The 9,661-nt window shown below is 49.1% G+C and overlaps 1 protein-coding gene across 10 annotated transcripts in view; it reads right to left on the reverse strand.

Moving 5' to 3' along the window:
• RALY (RALY heterogeneous nuclear ribonucleoprotein) overlaps positions 1-3,195 on the reverse strand; it is an 85,848-nt gene extending 82,653 nt beyond the window's left edge. For 3 of the 10 annotated variants that reach the window (XM_045574607.1, XM_036419782.2, XM_045574606.1), the window contains exon 1: positions 2,749-3,181. The gene's annotated coding sequence lies outside the window, so the exon portion shown is untranslated. Of the gene's footprint in view, positions 1-2,748 lie in introns of all 10 variants that reach the window. The other 7 variants (XM_045574609.1, XM_036419788.2, XM_045574608.1 and 4 more) reach the window with 7 other exon arrangements.
• Positions 3,196-9,661: the final 6,466 nt, after the last annotated feature.

The raw sequence follows: 9,661 nt of genomic DNA on the forward strand, positions 1-9,661 counted from the left end.
TCCTTTTTTGGTTGATTTGTATACTCATTCCTGACTGGCTGATGGGCATCACAGAGGTATGATCAACTTGCATATTTCTCTTTTATTAGTATAGATTGTCTCTAAGAAAGTCATGTAACCTCTCTAAGCCTATATCTTCTTCTGTAAAACAGAGATAATAATAATATCTAAACCACACAGTTCCTTTAAGGATTAAACGAAATGTTCCACAGAAAGTCCTTAGTCCAGTGACTGGCACATGGTAAATGCTTAATAGATATTTGCTACTATTTCTACTACTACTCACAACTACTACAATGCACTTTCACAGACATTTTTCATAGTCCCTACACAACCCTGTGAGAGTTCACAGATAAGGAAATTGAGGCTCAAGAGAGCCAAAATGAAAGGGTTAGATGATTTTACATCAAATCCTCTGCCCAGGAGAGGTTTATGTCCTGTCCTCACCATTTATTCAGTGATCTAAGGCAGTGCTCTTAGCTGTAAAAACGCTAACTCCCTCACAAGACTGGATTAAATATGAAATCAGATAACGGTAACAGAAGAGTATTATAAAGTACGAGACAATAAAATTGGTTACTTATGGGAACTAGCACATCTGTGCACAAAACTTGGTCTCCTTCTAATGCTAAACTTGAGCATGGAGACTAAACTTCCTTGTAATTTCAATATACTCAGGATTCCTGGTCCCAATGCCTGCATAAGTAATTTAATGCCCTTTCAAAGGGTAGCAAGGGCCCACCAGGTGGCTCAGTGGTTGAGTGTCAACCTATGAACCGGGAGGTCACGGTTCACTTCCAGGTCAGGGCACATGCCCAAGTTGCAGGACCAATCCCCAGTGTGGGTTGTGCAGGAGGCAGCTGATCAATAATTCACTCTCATCATTGATGTTTCTATCTCTGTTCCCCTTTCCCTCTCTGAAATCAGTAGAAATATATTTTTGAAAAATTAAAAAGGTAGCAAGGTATGGTAGAAATAAAAATACTACTGGACTGAGAAGCAGAAGACTTGGAATTTTACTTCTGATTCTATCACTAAGGCAGTCTGTGAATTTATTCACTTGTTTATTTTTTAAGTGCATGTGCCCTGACCAGGATTCAAACAGTGACCTCCTGGTTCATAGGTTGATGCACTTAACAACTCAGCCATCCAGCAGGGCCTGTCTGTGAATTTAGTCTTACTTCCCCTTTCCAAGGTTCAGTTAAATGGGAAGGTGGGTGGGCAGACTGAAAAGCTGTACCAGATGACCTGTAAGACCCCTTCCAGTTCCTACACACCACAACTCCTAAATCCGGAATACTGGAAAGGGATGAGCATAGCAGACCTCCAGACTCCAAAGAACTAATGCAAACATCAAGAGACTCCTCAAGACCTGGCCTAGAAACTGCCCTGCCTGATTTTTAGTCACTCCCAACCACCACCACCATCAAACACACTGAAAAACTGAAATACTTGCCAAAGTTAATTTTAGTTCACTTTTACACCCCCCCCCCCCCAGTCTTATCTGAAAAAAGAAGAAACAAAACCCTATTTGAAGGCAGGGAGCTGAAGCAGTTGACTTAAGCCACTTCTGCTTCTCCTCCCCCAACTGGGAATGATACATGCGAACACTATAGAGAACATTCAAGGTTTGGAGGGAAGAACATGCCATACACGAAAGAGAGGATGGACCTCACTGTTTATAGTGACTAAAGCTTTCCTTGAGCCAAAAACCCAGAGAGCTTCAGCGTGCTTGAGATCTGCAGTCGCCTACACCCATCAACTTCTAGTGGGCAACACGAGGGGGAAATCCATAGCAACGTCCTTTCCCTTGGGCCTCCCGGGAGCCCCAGAATGGGATCTCGTCCCTACACAGTACAGCGACCCTGGCCCAGGAATCAGGGAGAAAGGAGCTCCGTGTTCAACCGCGTCCCCCAAGGGTTACGTCAAATCCCTTCTGACAGATGGCAGAGGCTCGCCCTCATCAACAGCACGTACTAGCACCGCGGCTTTACACTTCTGTGGCTACTAACTGGGATTCGAAGCCAATTCTTTAACCTCTCTGCGCCCTGACTTCTCCTTGTGTGCTGAGGGTAACCCGGGAAGGCCGGTGTGGGCATTCAATGAAGTAAGACTCGTGAAGTTCCTGAGTCAAGTCCGTTAACTTGTACCTGTTGGTATGAAACACTTCTCTCACATATTAGCAGTTTTCCTCCCGGAATCTACAAACCCCCTTCGAGGCGACTTTCCCTATTTACCCCATTTCACCGAGGGGCAAACTGAGGCTCGGCCGAGAAGGGGGCGGAGTTAGGGCGGAGCACAGCCTCAGCTGGAGGGCCCGTGGCCGATCCTCTCCCCGCCCCCGGTGGGCCCGGGCCGGGGACCCGCATAGCGGGGGCTGTGAAGGGCTCAGGCCCCCTCATCCCCCGCCTCCCCTGGCCGGGCGGGGCGCGAGCACAAAAGACTCCAACTTCCCAGCGGGCGCGGGCCCACCCGCCAACTCCGCACCCGGACCCCGCACCCAGGCCGGCCCGCGGGCAGGCGGCGCCCAGGAGCGCGGGGCGGCCGGCGCGGGCGCGGGCGGGAGCGGGCCGGGCGGCGGCCCGGGAGGGGCCAGGAGTTCCTCCGGCTCGCGGGACTCCCAGGATGGCAAAAAGGAAAAGAGTTTCTAAAAATAGGCAGCGGCCCGCGCGAAGAAGGGGGCGGCCGAAAAGGAACCAGGGATACCCACCCCGTCCCCCTGAGGAGCCGCCCTCGGCTCCCACTCACCGTGCGGGGTCCGGAGGCGGGCGCGCGGCGCGGAGGAAGGCGCTGGCGGCCCTCGGGGGCGGCAGGCGGGGAGGGAGGAGGGAGGAGGCGGCCCGGCCGCGCGGGAGAGCGGAGCACACGCGCGGGAGTCACTCCCGCCGCCGCCGCCCCCTCGGCTCGCAGCCCCGCCCGTCCGTCCCGCTCCCGCTCCCGCTCCCCTCGCGCGCCCGCCGCACTGACAACGGCGCGGGCCCCGCAGCCGGAGCCCTGCCCGCGGCCGCTACCACCGCGGCGCGCGGGGGCGGGGGAGCCCCGGGCGGCGCCCCTCTGTCCGCCCGCCGGCCGCTCGGGCCCCGGCCCCCGGCCCTCCCTCTCCCCCTCCGCGGCCCGCCTCCTGGGAGGACGGGGCGGCGCGCACTCCGGGAGCCCGCAGCCGCGCGGACCCAGCCCGGCCCCGGGCGCAGGCTCTCCGCCGCCCCGGCGCGGCTTTGGGAAAGTCCGGGCCGCGGGGGGAGAGGAGGGCGGGGCCGGGGCGGGAACGGGGAGGCGGGCCGGGGCGGGGCGGGAGGAGAGGCCCGCTCACACCCCCCGAAGGTGGGCTGGGACCGGGGGTGCCGGTGCCGGGAGAGGGGAGCTCAGGCTGGTGCGGGAGGCGGCGGGGCCCTCGCGGGGCGGGAGCCGGGCCGGGGTTCGAAAGGCGGGGCTGTGGGTAGGGCCGAAGGGGGCGGCGCCCGGAGGAGGGTTCGGGGTGAGGGGGAAGCTCGGGCGAGGCCGGGCTAAAAGGAAGCCCCGGAGGAGAGATTGAGGGGAGACAGGAGGAGAGCCGGGAGGAGGCGTTACCAGGAGGAGGGTGGCAGGGGAGGCGCTGGGAGGGCGGGGCCTGGAGGGGCCCAAACAAACCCGCGGGGGCGGGGCCCCAGGGACGCACATGGACCTAGTGGGCAGGAGCACCGAGTTTTTCCACTTTCCAGGAACCAAGTGCTTAGTCTGGGAGAGGATCGCGCCTCACTGCCCAAGCTGGGGCTGGGCGGAGAAGCCGCCTGGAGGGTGGGTCTGGGACGTGTTTCCCTCTCCTTAGGAGGTGTTTCCCTCTCCTAGAAAAGAGGTCTGCCCTAGCCGGTTTGGCTCAGTGGATAGAGCGTGGGCCTGGGGATTCTGGTCATGGATACGAGACCGGGTTGTGGTCTGGATCCCCAGTAGGAGGCGTGCAAGAGGCAGCCAATCAATTATTCTCTCTCATCGTTGATGTTTCTATCTCTCCCTCTCTCTTCCTCTTTGAAATTAACAAAAATATAAATTTTTAAAAAGAGGTCAAATTAAGCTTAGCTTTATCCTTCTGGGGTGCAGGAGCTGTTTTATAACTTGACCTGGGTGGTGGTGGTCCTCCCTCCTGAATATTTCTCCTGTCGGAAACCCTCACTAACCTCCAGGACTCAGACGGAGGGGTCTTCCAAGAGCACACTGGGACCATTGTCCTTCAATCCTTAGCTATAGACCTCCCTGAAGGCTGGGAATTGTCCAGATTCTCTGTCATCCAATATGTGATATCGTGGTTGTATTTTTCACATCGCTTCCTCCAGAACCTAAGAGCCTGGATTCCTGAGAGTCTGGCAGAGCTTGAATTGAACCTTGGCTCTGCGAGAACAGCAGTTATAGCTCCAACCTGGGTTTTTTGTTGAACTCGGTGTCTTCGCTTCAAAAGGAAAAGAAACCAGACATAAGAGAAGGTGACGCGGAGACCAAAGCCAGGAACGTTCTTCCCCCTCCTCCTCTAACTTCTGGTTCCTTATGCCCCAGGTCTCTCACCTCCTGAATACCGCCTCCCTTGCCATGAGGCTTGCTTGATTTCCTGGGCTCCATGATATGCAAGTTAAAGTTGCTTAGTTACTTAACCAAAAGAGGTTTTTAAAAAATACATCTTTATTGATTTCAGACAGGAGGGAGAGGAAGAGATAGAAACATCAATGATGAGAATCATTGATCGGCTGCCTCCTGCACATCCCTAACTGGATCCAGTGGGCAGCCCGGGCATGTGCCCTGACCAGAATCAACCTCCTAATTCATAGTTGGCATTCAACCACTGAGCCACGCTGGCTGGGCCAAAAATGTTTTGTTTGTTTTTTAAGAGACAGGCTCAACTGGCATTCATCAGCCTTTTGCACTTACCCCTGTGTTCTGCCTGGAACAGAGATGTGATGCACAGAGGCACAGCACATCTTGAAATACTGTATTGATTTGACAAGAATAGTTCAGCAGAAAGACAGAAAGAGCCTGGATTTTTCCAGGCTTCTTATCTGAGAAAAAGCCCCTTATACTTGTGCCACTATTACTTTTGATGTTTGCTTCTTGCTGTCAAGAGTATTTCTGGCTGGAACCGGTTTGGCTCAGTGGATAGAGCGTTGGCCTGCGGACTAAAGAGTCCCAGGTTTGATTCCGGTCAGGGGCACATCCCCAATGGGAGGTGTGCAGGAGGCAGTTGATCGATGTTTCTCTCTCATCGATGTTTCTCTCTATCCCTCTCAATTCCTCTCTGTAAAAAAATCAATAAAAATATATTTTAAAAAAAGTATTTTTGACTCATACAGCATAATATCTGGTTCACTGTAGTACTCGATAAATATTAGATATTGTTATTCTGCTTATATTACTTATTATAATCATAATTACCATATGCTGTGGGTATTAATATCCTCAGTTTAGAAGTGGGGGAAGTCAGACTTCTTCCCAGAGTGGGTTGTAAAGTTTCAATGAGATGAGTAACCGTAATAACAGCCAACGTTTATCAGCACTTGCTATGTTTCTGGCATAGTCCCAAGTGTTTCACAGATATTATTTCACTCATATATATTTCACATATATATATATATATATTCAACTCCTTACAGAAACCTTGGGAGAAAATGCAGTTATTACTCCCATTTAACAGAATGAAGAAACTGAACATTAGAGAGACTAAGTGACTTGCCCAATGCCATACAGACAGTTAACAAGCAGCAGATCCAGGACTCAACCTTAACAGTCTTGGAACAGTGTCTGGCATCGGAATATGTGTGTGTGTGTGTGTGTGTGTGTGTGTATTTTTTTATTAGAAAAAAAGTGCAGCTCAGTTGCTAAGTGACTTGTTTAAAGCCATACAACCAGGAAGAGGTAGTCAATTTGAATCGAGGATTTGGACCCAGGTCTGTCTGACTCCAGATCCATAGCATTAAGGGAATCCCTGTGGGTAAAGAGGTAAGTGGCCTGCGATGTTGAAAAGTCACAGCTTTTGTACTGTGAGGAAAGGCTAAGCAGAGAGAAAAGGCTGGGGCCATTCTCAAAGTTGCTGTGCCAACCAGATGAAGAATCTGAGGCTCAAGGAGGGAACATGACCCACCCAAGGTCGTCCACCTAAAAAGGGACATGGCTGTGCCTAGGATCTAGCTCTATTCCATGATTGTGTGGACACAAGGGGTGAGAGGGGGGCTGTACATCCCTGATCATAATAAGCCTTGGAGACAGCAAAGAGTCAGTGGCAGTGAGGGACAACCCAGCCAATACACTCGGTAAGAGGGCATTAAATTGAAGGGATACTTGCAGCCCTTTGGTTACCATCCAGTGTTCTGACAGCCTCACCATTCTCTACGAGTCTAGTAGGACTTGAATGAGGCATAGAGAACAACCCCTCACACCCTGGCTCTCTACTAAAGCGCTTAATTGCCCAGATTTGGGTGAACCTACAATAAACTAATTGAATTAAATGTTTTGATCTGGGAAGGGAAAGGGCCACTATAGGAAAATACAGAGCATACAGTCATGCAACAAACATTTATTCAGCATCTCTGTGCCCAGCATAGAGCTGTGAGCTACAAGTATAGCAATGATCAAAAATAGGTAAAGGCCTTGTCTTCATGGAGATTATATTTGTGATAGGGTCGGAACTTACCTCCACAACTCATAGACACACAAAAAAAGTATAGGTTCTTTGTTTTTTTATAATTTGACATTTTTTTCTTGTGCCTCCCCTATTATTGAGAAAAATATAAACCTGATTATTAACAATAATTTAGTCTCTTCCCGTTTATAATGGTCTCACTTAGATAAATACAAGAATATCTCACTTTACTGTACTTCACAGGTGTGCTTTCTTCAAAGTTGAGGCAATTTATTGGCAGCTTTTCTTTTTCCAGTGGGAAAAAATACAACTCTTGAAAGGCTCAGATGATGGCTAGTACTTCTTAGCAATAGAGTTTTGTTTTCTTAAAATGTCTTATTGATTTTAGAGAAGAAGAGGAAAGAGAAACATTGATTGACTGCCTCCTCCACACGACCTACTGGGGACAGAGCTTGTAAGCGAGGCGTGTGCCCTGTCCAGGAATTGAACCAGCAACCTCTCAGTGCACAGGACGACACTCAACTATCTGAGTCACACTGGCCAGGGTGTAATACAGCATTTTTAAATTAAAGTGTGTGCTTTTTTTTAGAACATAATGCTATTACACACTTAATAGACTACAGTATGGGATAAACATAACTTTTCTATGCACTGGAAACTAAAAAAAATAATAATCATGTGACTTGATTTATTGGTCTGAAACTGAACCTGCAGTATCCCAGAGATATGCCTGTAATATCTTTTGAGTAAAAGGTTCATCTTTCGCCCTGACCGGTTTGGCTCAGTGGATAGAGCGTTGGCCTTCAGACTGAAGGGTCCCAGGTTCGATTCCGGTCAAAGGCATGTACCTTGGTTGCGGGCACATCCCCGGTAGGAGTTGCGTAGGAGGCAGCTGATCTATGTTTCTCTCTCATTGATGTTTCTAACTCTCTATCCTTGTCCCTTCCTCTCTGTAAAAAATCAATAAAATATATATTTTTTAAAAAGTTCATCTTTCTGTGCTCTTTCTCTATACAAGATGGTTTCTGGGTGTCAGCCAATCAATATATGAATCCTTGTGCTGTCCTGTTAACCTACCGAGGCTGGGGACAGCATGTGTACTCAAATACGGACCACCTGCCCCTCCCCACCGAATCAATGCTAAGGTGGGAGAACCCCTTGCCACAGGAGCACACTTGGCTCATGGACTGGACAAGGCAAAAGCACTGGCAATGTAATGGCTATGGAGATATCCTTCAGCCAATGACCAATGGAGAGTTGATGGTGACCCCAGTGTCCTCCTTCATATGGGATAGCTCTGAGGGGTATACTTAATTGCCTCATTGAGTTCCTTGGTAAGATCAGATTACATTTGCTCACAATAGTAAGTAAACTCATCACAATTTTTTGGCAGCTTCTCTTTCCCTGCCTCACTCCCTACTCAACCATGTAACTTGGTTGCGAGCACATCCCCAGTGGGGGGTGTGCAAGAGGCAACTGATCGATGTTTCTCTCTCATCGACGTTTCTAACTCTCTATCCCTCTCAATTCCTCTCTGTGTAAAATCAATAAAATATATCTTTTAAAAAAGCCAGTCTTATTAAATATATATATTAGTTCAAATGTGGATTAATCATAATATATGATACATACATACCTTAAACATTTTAGTTTAATTCAAAATAAATAATTGCACAGTTAGTTGCCAACCTTTTGACAGAGGGCCAGTAATTTGCCAGAGGGCCGATCTTCAGGAAACTCCACATTGCTCACTAGGCTTCTAGGTGAATAGAGATATGACTGGGGACTGCTTGAAGCAGAGGCAAAGAAGGATGTGACACAAGGGAAGTGACCAATGGCGTGACAGAGCCAGCTCTAGAACTCAAGGCTCTGTCCCAATCCTCATGTCAAGATTGGAGTGCCCCAAGCTTTAAACAGTCACAATTGTGGTGAAGCTGGCTAGTAACCAGCCACCCAGGGGCCCAGGGACACGGGCAGTGCTGTCAGTTTCACACCCCAGGCCAGCCACCTTGGTGGCATTAAACCTGACCCGCTCACCAACTCACAGGGACCAAATCCAGAGGGCCCCAAAAGAGAGTGTGAGAAGTGCCCTTGCTGGTGTTATTCAGTGATTAGAGCATTGGCCCCACACCAAAAGGTCTTGGGTTCGATTCCCAGTCAAGGGCACATATTTGGGTTTCAGGTCAATCCCTGGACCCAGTCAGTGTTGGTGCAACCAATAAATGTGTCTTCCTCACATCAATCTTTCTCTCTCCCCTCCACCCCCACTTCTACACTCTAAAAGTCAATTGAAAAAATATCTTCAGGTGAGAATTAATTTTTTTAAAATATATTTTATTGATTTTTTTACAGAGAGGAAGGGAGAGGGATAGATAGTTAGAAACATCGATGAGAGAGAAACATCTATCAGCTGCCTCCTGCTGGGGATGTGCCTGCAACCAAGGTACATGCCCTTGACCAGAATCGAACCTGGGACCTTTTAGTCCGCAGGCCGATGATCTATCCACTGAGCCAAACCAGTTTGGGCTAAAAAGAGAGAATAGTGTGTTATTTTATGAAAGGGTCACAGGATATTTGTATGGAAAGGTTTTCCAGATCACCCAGCCTTGCCATTATACATATGTGCTTCCTAGGCTAGCGAATGGATAAAGGGCTTGGTATCAGCTTCATAGTTCCCATAAGGAACATTATAATTCATATAAATTAAATTCATTTCACAATTCACAGTGATTTCCCCAGATATCCCCAGCAATGAAAAAGATGAGGGGATTTCAAATGGCCTCCCAGGCGATATATATTCACAGGCAGAGGCTGGGACAAGAAAGGAAGAGCCACATAAGGATGACTGCCAATAGCTGGTACTAAGCTTATAAGGAATACTTTCTGGAGAATCCTAGGAATACACATATCCCCTACTTTTTCCCCCTCTCTTGCCTCCTCCTCCTTCTCTTCCTCCTCCTTTCCTTCTTTTTCTTTTCTTGTTCTTGTTCTTCCCTCCCTCCCTCCCTCCCTCCCTCCCTCCCTCCCTCCTTTCTTTCTTCCCTCCTTTCTTCCCTGCCTCCT

The sequence above is a fragment of the Pipistrellus kuhlii genome, unplaced genomic scaffold (assembly GCF_014108245.1).
Source record: "Pipistrellus kuhlii isolate mPipKuh1 unplaced genomic scaffold, mPipKuh1.p scaffold_m20_p_6, whole genome shotgun sequence".
Taxonomy (NCBI): domain Eukaryota; kingdom Metazoa; phylum Chordata; class Mammalia; order Chiroptera; family Vespertilionidae; genus Pipistrellus; species Pipistrellus kuhlii.